The sequence below is a fragment of the Sus scrofa genome, chromosome 1, assembly GCF_054392235.1.
Source record: "Sus scrofa isolate SSC_HxYL_T2T_F1_AM1 chromosome 1, Sscrofa_HxYL_maternal_Yorkshire_Landrace_v2.0, whole genome shotgun sequence".
Lineage (NCBI taxonomy): Eukaryota > Metazoa > Chordata > Mammalia > Artiodactyla > Suidae > Sus > Sus scrofa.
Window position 1 is genome coordinate 200,454,135 of NC_139383.1, and position 9,827 is coordinate 200,463,961.

At 45.0% G+C, this 9,827-nt stretch overlaps 1 pseudogene; it reads left to right on the plus strand.

Moving 5' to 3' along the window:
• Nucleotides 1-3,547: 3,547 nt before the first annotated feature.
• Nucleotides 3,548-4,492, plus strand: LOC146406955 (uncharacterized; annotated as a pseudogene).
• The last annotated feature ends 5,335 nt before the right edge of the window (nucleotides 4,493-9,827 follow it).

Consider the following 9,827-nt stretch of genomic DNA (forward strand, 5'->3'; position numbering starts at 1 on the left):
AATGAAGATTTGTCTGTTCCTCTAATATATTTATGTATGGAGGGAGGGAGGGAGTTTTCTCCCGGAATTGGGAAGCGCGCGAGCAGAGCCTTCAGCTTCCTTGGTGCGAAAACACTGGGCCAACCGGTGAGGGCCCCCCGCCCACACCTGAACAAACAGAACCCGCTGCGAGCCCGGCTTGCTGCTCAAAACCTTGCCGCCCCGCGCGGCTCCTGAAAATACAGTCTCCACATTGTCCCCGGGGTCCAGGAAGGGAGAGAGAGGAGAGAAAGACAGGCTGGGACACACCGCCGCGAGGGAACTCAGATTGAAGGAGGACAGCGCCGGAGTGTGTGTGTTTGGAGAGATTATCTTCTCCCTCTGTGTGTCTCCAAGTCTAGTCTCTCTAAATGTGTCTCTGTATGTCTCTTTCTACCTCGTTTTCTCTTTTCAATCTGAAAGAGGAAGATCATACATTCTGTGTTTGAACCTGTTTCTCATTCCTTTATTCTCTTTTTTTTTTAAATCTCTTATCCTCATCTCATCCTCTCTCTCATTTTGTTCCCTCATTGTTTCATTCTTTCATTTCTCCTCGCTCTCTCTCTCTCTCTCACACACACACACTCACCACACACTCTTCTCTCTCTTTAGATCCTTCTATTTCTCTCTTTTTTTTCACTCTCTCTTTCCTTCCCCCCTTTCTCCTCCCCTCCTCAATGCTCTCCTTGCCTATGCCTGTTTCCCCAGGACCAGTTGCTGTGAGGTTTCACAGGCAGCTTCCTGTGCTAATATCAGGCATCCAGGCAGCTCCAGGCTGGTAGACACTGAAGGGACATCAGGCTCAGACTGTGGGGGCCACCATGCTGAGTCAAAAGGTGGGGGCGCCCATGGGTAGGGCTGAAGAAGGTGAGTTGGCCACCTTGGGGAAAGGGGCAGATTTAAGAGGCACTCCGAGAAGGTTCAGGCCCAGAGCTTTGTGCCATCCACCAGGTTTGAGCCAGAAGACACTGCTCAACTTCAGACACCAAGCACTCTTCTGGAAAGTGAAGGCGACTGTATAAGAACCTATGAAAAATCTAAGATACTTTTGCCTCCTTTGTTTTATTAATATTGCCTTGGGGCAAGTTTACAAAAAAGATACTGTCCAAGAATCCTTATCCTCCATTGAATTTCCAATCAACTTTTTGTCAACTAAAGTACATCCTGAATATAGCATCTGTCTGAGCTAAGAAGAATTTCCTTTTGGGAGGTGAAAGCCTGCAGCTCCTCCTGTTCAGAGGAAAGTGCTAGTGATGGTAATGCAGGGTGACACTGAATAAACAGTTAGGGTGGACTGGAAAGATGGAGTTAATTATCCAGTGAGCTGCGTTTCAGCCCAGACCATCAGGGGCTGATTTGTTTTGGCTCATAGTCTGAGGAAGGAGACAAACCACTCTCTTCTCTACATCTCTTAGGGATCCTGATCATTCCTCTCTCAAACAAAACAAAACTCACTACCCAGGTATCAGAGTTTCAATTAAAATTTGGTGTATTACTCCTCTACAGACTGTGCCAAAATGTCCACTCTATTGCCCCAGAGCCCTTGAGAGAAGACCCAAAATGACTCAAAACTGTACTCCCTAAATCTTTTTGTAGTGACCCATGGGGAAGGAAAGTGAGCATCCAGCATCCCTTCCCATTTTTTTCACTTGGATTCTTACAATAAGTTTATAAAACTCTGTGTTTATACAAACTCAGATGCTGGCATGGTTTTCACGATGGTTTTCCTTCCCCTTCCCCCTCAAAAATCAGGCTTGGTGAAATTTTAGATGCAATTAGATTTATTGTTTGCGTGATTCACTGACTATCCGGTTTCCTCAGGTAAGCCTGCACTTACATATAAATCCTAGTAACTTAAAACGTCTCCTTCCCCACTTGGCTCTTTCCTCCCTCCCTTCACCCACCTCTCTTCCCCGCCACATTCTGATATTAATAATCCCCGGCTGCCCCTCTTTCCGGGTCATTACGGTACTGCTGGTCTCTAATCAATCCTAATGCGATGGCAATTGGAGTCCCTGATGACTGCGGCTCGGGTTTCTTGTAATGGCTCTACCACATTTTCCTGGACCTCCTTCTTTAACCTGAGATGCCAGGGGGACGAGTCCCTTCTCGGCTGCTGATTACTTCAAGATGTGGGGGCTGGTCTGAACAGAAGGGGAAAGAGACACGCGCACAGCGTGGCTACACTGCAGGCTGGGCGGCTGGGGCGAGCAAGGCGTCTGCACGCCGGGACCCGTAGCCCAAGGCCTTTCTCTCCTGTCTCTTTTCTCCCCATTTTCCAGGTCCCAACTTACCCTGGGAGATCTAAATGAAAGATCACAAATGCGGAAACGCCTGGTCGTCTCTGGGCCTCCCTAATTCTCGCGAGTTCCCTGCCTGCCCCTTGTTCAGAAGTGAACGCTTCTCCGAAGCCCTCAGAGCTGGCACCTCTTTTCCTCACGGTTGTCTCCTCCAAGTACCATCCTCTTGCCCCAAATTTAATGTAGTTGTCCCTAAGAGGAGCTGGATTCTTTCTCTTCTCTTCCTCTGACCCTTGACCTCTCTTCCCTTCCTTTCCTCAGCAGTGCCTGAAGCTCCCAACCTGTTCCTGACCCAAAGCCGAGGCCAGAAGCTTCGCCCTGTCTTGTGGGAATAAGACCCCTTCTCTCCCCATCCCTGAAGGAGATCGTCACTAGGAGTCCTTAATCTCTAGAGATAAAGGCCCAGCACTTCTTTCTGGTTGGTGCCCTTGGGAGAAAACCCTGACTGGGAACTTGCGCCGTACCTCCCTCTCCTTGGCCGAAATCTCCCTCGCTTCCCCTTCCCCTGCCCAGGCGCCGCAGAGAAGCGATCAGCACGTTCGCGGCATTTGTATTGTTCCATTTCTCAGCCTAAAGCCATTTAGCGTAACCCGAGCCTAGGATAATTGCCACGTTTCTGCCGCGATACTTTTAAAAACAAGATAATGCTTCTGAATTGCGGAAGAAAGTGCTGTGGACAAATTGGGCGCTGAGCTGCCGAGGTAGATCGTTTTGTTAGGGGCGGCCGGTGGTTTGTGACTCAATTAGTGCATTTCTGGGAGCCGCCGGCACTCTGCAGCCGGGTGAGCTTGAGGCGAACTCCCTCTGTGGCTCCCAGGCGCCGGGAACGGTTGGGAGCGGAAAGGGAGAACTTCAGGCCTGTACCTCTGTCGGTACAAATCCACGCCATGGTGGAAAGTGTTTTTGCATGTCCACACGAGTACATTTTTGGGGGGTTCTAAAGGAGCCAGAATTTCGCAGCTGGAAGCTTGACTGCCTCTGCTATCGAATGGGCCGAGCGATATTTGTCTGAAGCACTAGTTCTCTGGGCTGTGGGGCATGAAATACGGGGTGTGTGTGCGTGCGTGTGTGTGAGGGGGGTACTTGCAAGGTGCCCACTCAAAGCATGCCCCTCTGCGCATTTCGCCAACCCCACAGGGCTTAGATTTTGCAAACAGCGTTTCCAGCACCATTGCTGTACTTGGCGCTGCTCTCCTGGAAGCCAGCAGATTAAGGCTTCTAGGCAGCCAATGGGCCGCAAAGGGAGCTTTCAGGTCTCGGAATCAGGCTATAGGGACTTTCCTTCATCTCTACTCAAGTTCACCAGCACACCCTCCCGCCCCCTGCGCCCACCCATCACCCAGCGTGCAGGCCCGCATCCACATTTCGCCGGCCCATTCAGGGGTCCCGGGTAAGCTTCTCTGCCAGGTGCGCGCCGGCGCCGAGAAGAGCTCGCCGCGCCGAGTCCTCGCGGCCCCGCCCGCAGGCCGTCTGTGCCCAGGCTGGGGGAGCAGGGCTAACCCCCTCCCGGCTGCCGGCGCCAGGAACCCCTCCCCGGGCCGAGCTGGAGCTCTTGGGCGCCGCGTCTGCGCCGGGGACGGCTCCGCCCAGTCAGGCTGCCAGAGGTCTGGCGTTCCGGCCCGGTCGGCCCATTGACTCGGTCACGAGGCTTCGGTCCCTGCATCTCTCTCGATCGTTCTCGGGGTGGTTCTGGGGGCCTAGAGGCGTAGGGGCGTAAGGAAGGAAGGGACAGGGCCGGGGAGGGCGGGGGCGAGAAGGAGGCGCGGAGAGGTCAGCGGAGCTGGGAGGGGGCGCAGGCTGGCGGCGGGCACTGCGGGAGGAGAGAGAGGGCGCTGTCTTCCTGGCAAAAGATCCCTGGCCTAGCCGGGAGGAACCGAAACACACACACGCACATGCACAAGGACACGCACACACACGAAAGGAAAATGCTCGGCCGAGCCCCGGGGGCGAGGGACGCGCGGCGGGGAGGGGCGAGGGTGGCAGAGCGGATTTTCAGCTCACGGACCAGCAACCGCTTCTCCTGCTGTGGCCTGGCTAGAGCCGCGTTGTCTAGACTCGCAGGAAAGGAGTCTTTGGCCCTAAAGCGGCCCCCACAGTTGCCTTCCTTCTTGGCCTCCCTCCCTCGCTTTCTCCTTCGGAAAACTGGAGGCCAAGGGTAAGGTCTGCAACGCTTGGCTGGCGATTGAGGTGCTCCAGTTTGCTCAAGGCGAGCAAGGGGTGGGGGAGAATCCGGATCTCTTTTGCCGGAGCGGAGCGCACTTTTCGGTTTCGACTGTCTTGCAAGGAAACCGCGACGCCAACCAATCCTTCGCATGTAAGCGCCTCACCTGGTTTGGTTGCGCCTTGAGCAGAAACAAGGAAGGGACAGAAGACCCTCTTATTTACTGTCACCGATTGGCCGGGGTGTGCACTCGAAGGCCAGAGGTTCTGAGATTACTATCAACTATTCCCCACCCAAACTCACAAATCTAAAATTTGAATTTATATTAATTCAGGAGAAACTCCTCTATCAACTACCAAGGACAATGTATTCTTGTCTTTATATACTCATAATAAGCCAGGCAAAGCAAAACAAAAGGATCTCAAACTCATGTATTGAAATGCCGTATTAATGGACGTAATTAAAGGCCCTCCAGGTTTATTCATAGATACTAGAACCGATCATCTCTTCACAAGTCCGCCACCAGAGAGTCCCAAGCTCCAGTCCCCATGTGGATTTCCTGGGGAGCCGAGAATCTTCCAGGGCTCTTCCAGCAGAATCCAGGTGGCCCTGTAGCAAGAGAGCTATTTCCTAGGAGTAACTGGGTGGGCTGCAATCTGCCTGCCTCTTCACATTGAGAAACGCTTCTCTTGTGGGAACGTCTGTTTCTATTCATCCGATTTTCTAATTTCTTTGATCAGCCTAAATATTTTCTTGGCAAACGGAAATTGACCATGCCATGAATATGATAACAACCTGCTTGGAAAGAAGCTATTTTGTTTCCAAGCAGCAGGGGGAGGGGGAGTAGCCGGCTGGTAGGAATGCCTGTTAACAGATTCCTGCACATACATTTTTTGCAGTCTCTGAAGCAGCTTGTGAAAGCGGCCTCCCCGCCCCCCATATAGTTTCTTCCCTTTCTCTACTCCCCTCAGATAAACACACACCTGGTCTCCTAAAAGTCTTTGATATTCTTTATTAAAAAAAAATAGAGCTTCAATGGACGCCTCTGGAGAACTTCCCTTTAAAACCTAGATGAAAGGCAAGGTTAATACAATGTTCTCTTAATCCCTTTGCCTGTGAGTCAAAATAAATATTTTCTTCTGTATGTGATTGTACATCCTGCCATTTGGCTGTGGCTATAAGCAAATCGACCGGTAATAAAAGTGTTTTGAGGCTGTGTATTAAATGCAGTTCTCTTGAAATCAAGGGGTGGGGGGAGGGAGGAGCCTTACTTCACAGGCAAAGAGTTGGTGGGTTTCTGAAAAAGCTGCAAGAAAAGGACCTTTCACCCCTCATTAGTGATGCCATCAGTGCTCGGGCAGAGTGGAGCTGAGGTCATGTTACATATGGCACACAGTCTGCTCAGCACTTGAAACGTCAGCTTTGAAATTTTAGAGAGGGGAAAGGTCATCTTTAATAAGCTAAAGTCTGGGGCTCCCACTGCCCTCGTTGCAAACTGGGTGGGTGTCCATATGCTTCAAACTTTCTGCACAAGTTTTTTGTTTTTTGGCTTTTTTTTTTTTTTGCAGTTTTAAATTAATTTTTGTTTCACATCTTCATTTAAGCTATAATGTTTTCAGCCGTTAATACACCAAAAGGCCTTTCATTTTAGAACAATTCTATCATCTTTTCTTTTCATGCTATCATAAAACCGTCTGTTCTGAGTGATAGATTTTTAGAACTCAACTTCCCAGGAGAAATGAAGTGTATCTGTCCATCTGTATACATGGATACAGGAGTGTGGGCTATAGGGTTACTGTTCTGAGTGGGTAATTTAGACTTCACTTTTGTACACTACATAATTTACTGAACCTTCAAAACATTGAAACTTCCATATTATGTAAAAACTCTAGTTTCTGAAAATTCCCTTGTACTACTAAAATTTTTTCATACCAGTTACTGAAATTTCACATTTTATTTTTACCATGTGGGCAAAACTCTCAAATCAGAATATACTAATTCTTCTATAAGGCTTAACTGACAGATGCCATAATGGTAGATACAGCACTGGAAAAAAAAGTGCTAATATCTCATGTCCTTGTTCAAGAAATATTAGGAACATTTGTGAATGTTCAGTCCTCGAATTTGTTCAAGTGGAGTCAACCAAACACAAGCCACTGAACTAGCCCCAGATCTTGTTGTAGCCACTGTCAATATGGATATAGATATTTTTCTTTCAAGTCACTCTACAAGGAACTTCTCAGTAATGATTTGTCATTTATTGAATTCCAGGAACTTTTTTCTTTTTGGACCTACTGTCCAAGAAGAGGAGACTCAATGTACCATTTCATGTTTTCCTCACTTTTCTTTATATCTGCCAACTCATTTTATCTGTTTATATATCCCAGATTTAGGTTTTTTTTTCCTTCTATATGAAAGTTTACATATTTTGTCCTTATAAGATACACTTTATTAAATAAGACAACTATGTATGGCAATCAGCTTCAACCAGCAGACTTAAAGATCTTTTAAAATTCCTTCTCCTACTTTGCACATTGAAAATAATCTTGGAACAATCTTCAAACATCCTCTTGAGCCAACCAGGGATTCCTCATTACTAAAGAACTTAATGGTTGTGATATGCAAATAGGTATTGCTTTTGCTTTGTTTCTAGTTATATTTTCAAAAATCCTTAATTTTTTTTTTTTTTTTGGTCTTTTTGCCATTTCTTGGGCTGCTCCCACCTCACGGCAATGCCGGATCTTTTAACCCACCAAGCAAGGCCAGGGATTGAACCCACAACCTCATGGTTCCTAGTCGGACTCGCTAACCACTGAGCCACGATGGGAACTCCCCAAAAATCCTTAATTTTGGCTGAGCAAAAATTTAAAAGAACAGTCTGCATGATAGCAACTGAAACTATAGGTGGATAGAATGATTTCACAACCAAGAGTGACATCAATTAAATAATTTATTTCTAATCACTTTCCTATACTAGGGTTTACCGCTAATAAGCTGGTGGCCTTTGTAATACTTTAGCTAACCCAAAGCATTTGAGGACTTGAGGACCCTAAAGGTTTAATTAAGTTCAATCATTCTAGTCAATAGAAAATTAAGATAAAGATGCACACTGTAGTCTTTGGGAGTGCATATATGTTTGGGAGAGAGCTATTGCTGCTTTTTGTGTTTTTGACCAATTTTTAAAGCTCCCAAAAATACTCCAGGAAAATTTAAGAGCACATTGTGTTACTCCAGTAAGCCTGAAAAACAAGAAGTGAAATAGTTCAAGAGGCAGATTCATTATTGACAGGTCTATAACTCATTAAAGGCCCATAAAAGGAGTACTAATAATTTACACTTTTTTATAGGATCTTGCACTCAGGAACCTTTAACATTTTACAAGCCTGATCTCATTCATCTTCTCAGAACTTTGGGAAGTATTATTTCTATTGCAAAGTGATTATTCCTATTACAAAAATTATGGCAAATAGGTTGTATAATTTGCCCATGGAATTATAATTCAGAGACTGTTTGAGGATAAGAACTATGAATCCCAATAAAATAAATAAGCAATAAGGACATATTATACAGCACAGAGGAATACAGTCATTATTTTGTAATAAATTTAAATGGAGTATAATCTATAAAAATACTGACTCATTATGTTGTACACCAGAAACTAATATAATACTATAAATCAACTGTATTCTTTTAAAAAAGCTTTGAATCTCCGATCCTTCCCAATTTAAAAAGCAATATTCCATAAAGAGATCAGATTCAAGTGATTTCAACTTAGTGAGTCCTTGTAAAATGTTATTCTTCTTAAGTTAGACTCTATAATTCAGATTCAAGATTTGTGAAATTTCATAAATGACTTTAAATCACCGAGAAAAAGAAAATGTACCATGAAGTGGCATCAATCCACATAGGTCTGGTTGTTAGTTCTTCATCCTGTCTGGAAATAAGCCATAGTCCTAGCTGGTGCAAATGTCATGTGGGAGGAGACATACAGATTACAGAACCATGAGGTAATTACTACAGCTTAACTGTCCCATAGAGAAGCTATTAAGTGTTCATAAACAGGGTTACAATAGAATACATAGTCTATGACAAGATTTGGCCTGTGTTTTAATGTTTACAATTCTTTCTTTGGCTTATTTAGAAGACATTGTAGAAATTCCAGAAAATTAAGGGTTTGGCTAGTCTTGAGAGCAGTGCTTCAGGAAATTTAGTGGACATGCAAATGACCTGAGGCACTTGTGAAAATACAGCTTACTGGGTCCAAACCCCAGAATTTTTGATTCCCTAGGTTTAAAGTGGGATCCTAGAATCTGCATTTTAACAAGCACCCCAAGTAATTTTAATGTACCTGATTAGTAGGCTCTTCTTTGAGAATATTCAGTGTGCCTGAAGTAGGAATGTAAAAAAAAGAATATTCATATCAGCAGGAATAAAGTTTAAACTCCAAATTTTGACCTAATCAGAATTTACTTTGAATGATTTTAAGAAAGAATTTTTAAATTAGGTTTTTACTAGAGGGGAAGATCTTTGGGGTTCTGAAGGATTTCGTAGGAATTAAAGTGTTTCTGACTAATAACTAGGTGGGAAATTTTTGTTCTCTTCAAGTGATTGCTTCTGCTGAATGAGTTAGCAGGGAAGTGACATCATACTAGGAGAATGAGACAAGAAAGAAAAATCCCTGAAGAAAATCCAAGCACTAGCCATAAAAATTAAAGAAATCTCATTGGCCAAAGAACAGTACATAAGAGTGCAATGGAAAACAGGGAGACAGTATTGCATCCTGAGCACCACCTTAAAAACCAAAACACAAATTTCTCTGGTGGCTCAGCAGGTTAAGGATCTGGTGTTGTCACTGCTGTGACATGGGTTTAATCCCTGGCCTGGGGAACTTCCCCATTTCTACATGCTGTAGGTGCAGCCAAAAAAATGACCCCCAAACCCAAAAGATGTTTAAAACATCATTTAATGTGTGTAACCCTTTTTAGGGTAGTTTAACCCAAGTTGATTGGGCCTCGCTCCCTGAAGATTTGCAAGGAGTAAAGATGTTCGGGAGAGTTGCCACAATATGATCAAGGGAATGGAAAATAAAATCTAAGAGGAAGTTAAAAGTGTTATCTACACTACAAACGATGGTCATTTATTGCTTATAAAGGTATAGGAAGTGTTTTTACAATAAAGAACATAATCACATAAGTCACAGCTTCTTGGTTATAGAGGGAGATTAAATACCCAAGAAGGATAATAATCATAATCTATTGTTTTCTCCCTTTCAAGATCATTTGAAAATGAAGTCATGGAAAAAAAAGACACCCGACTCTTTGCTGTTGGAAGAAGTCAAGAGGTCACTG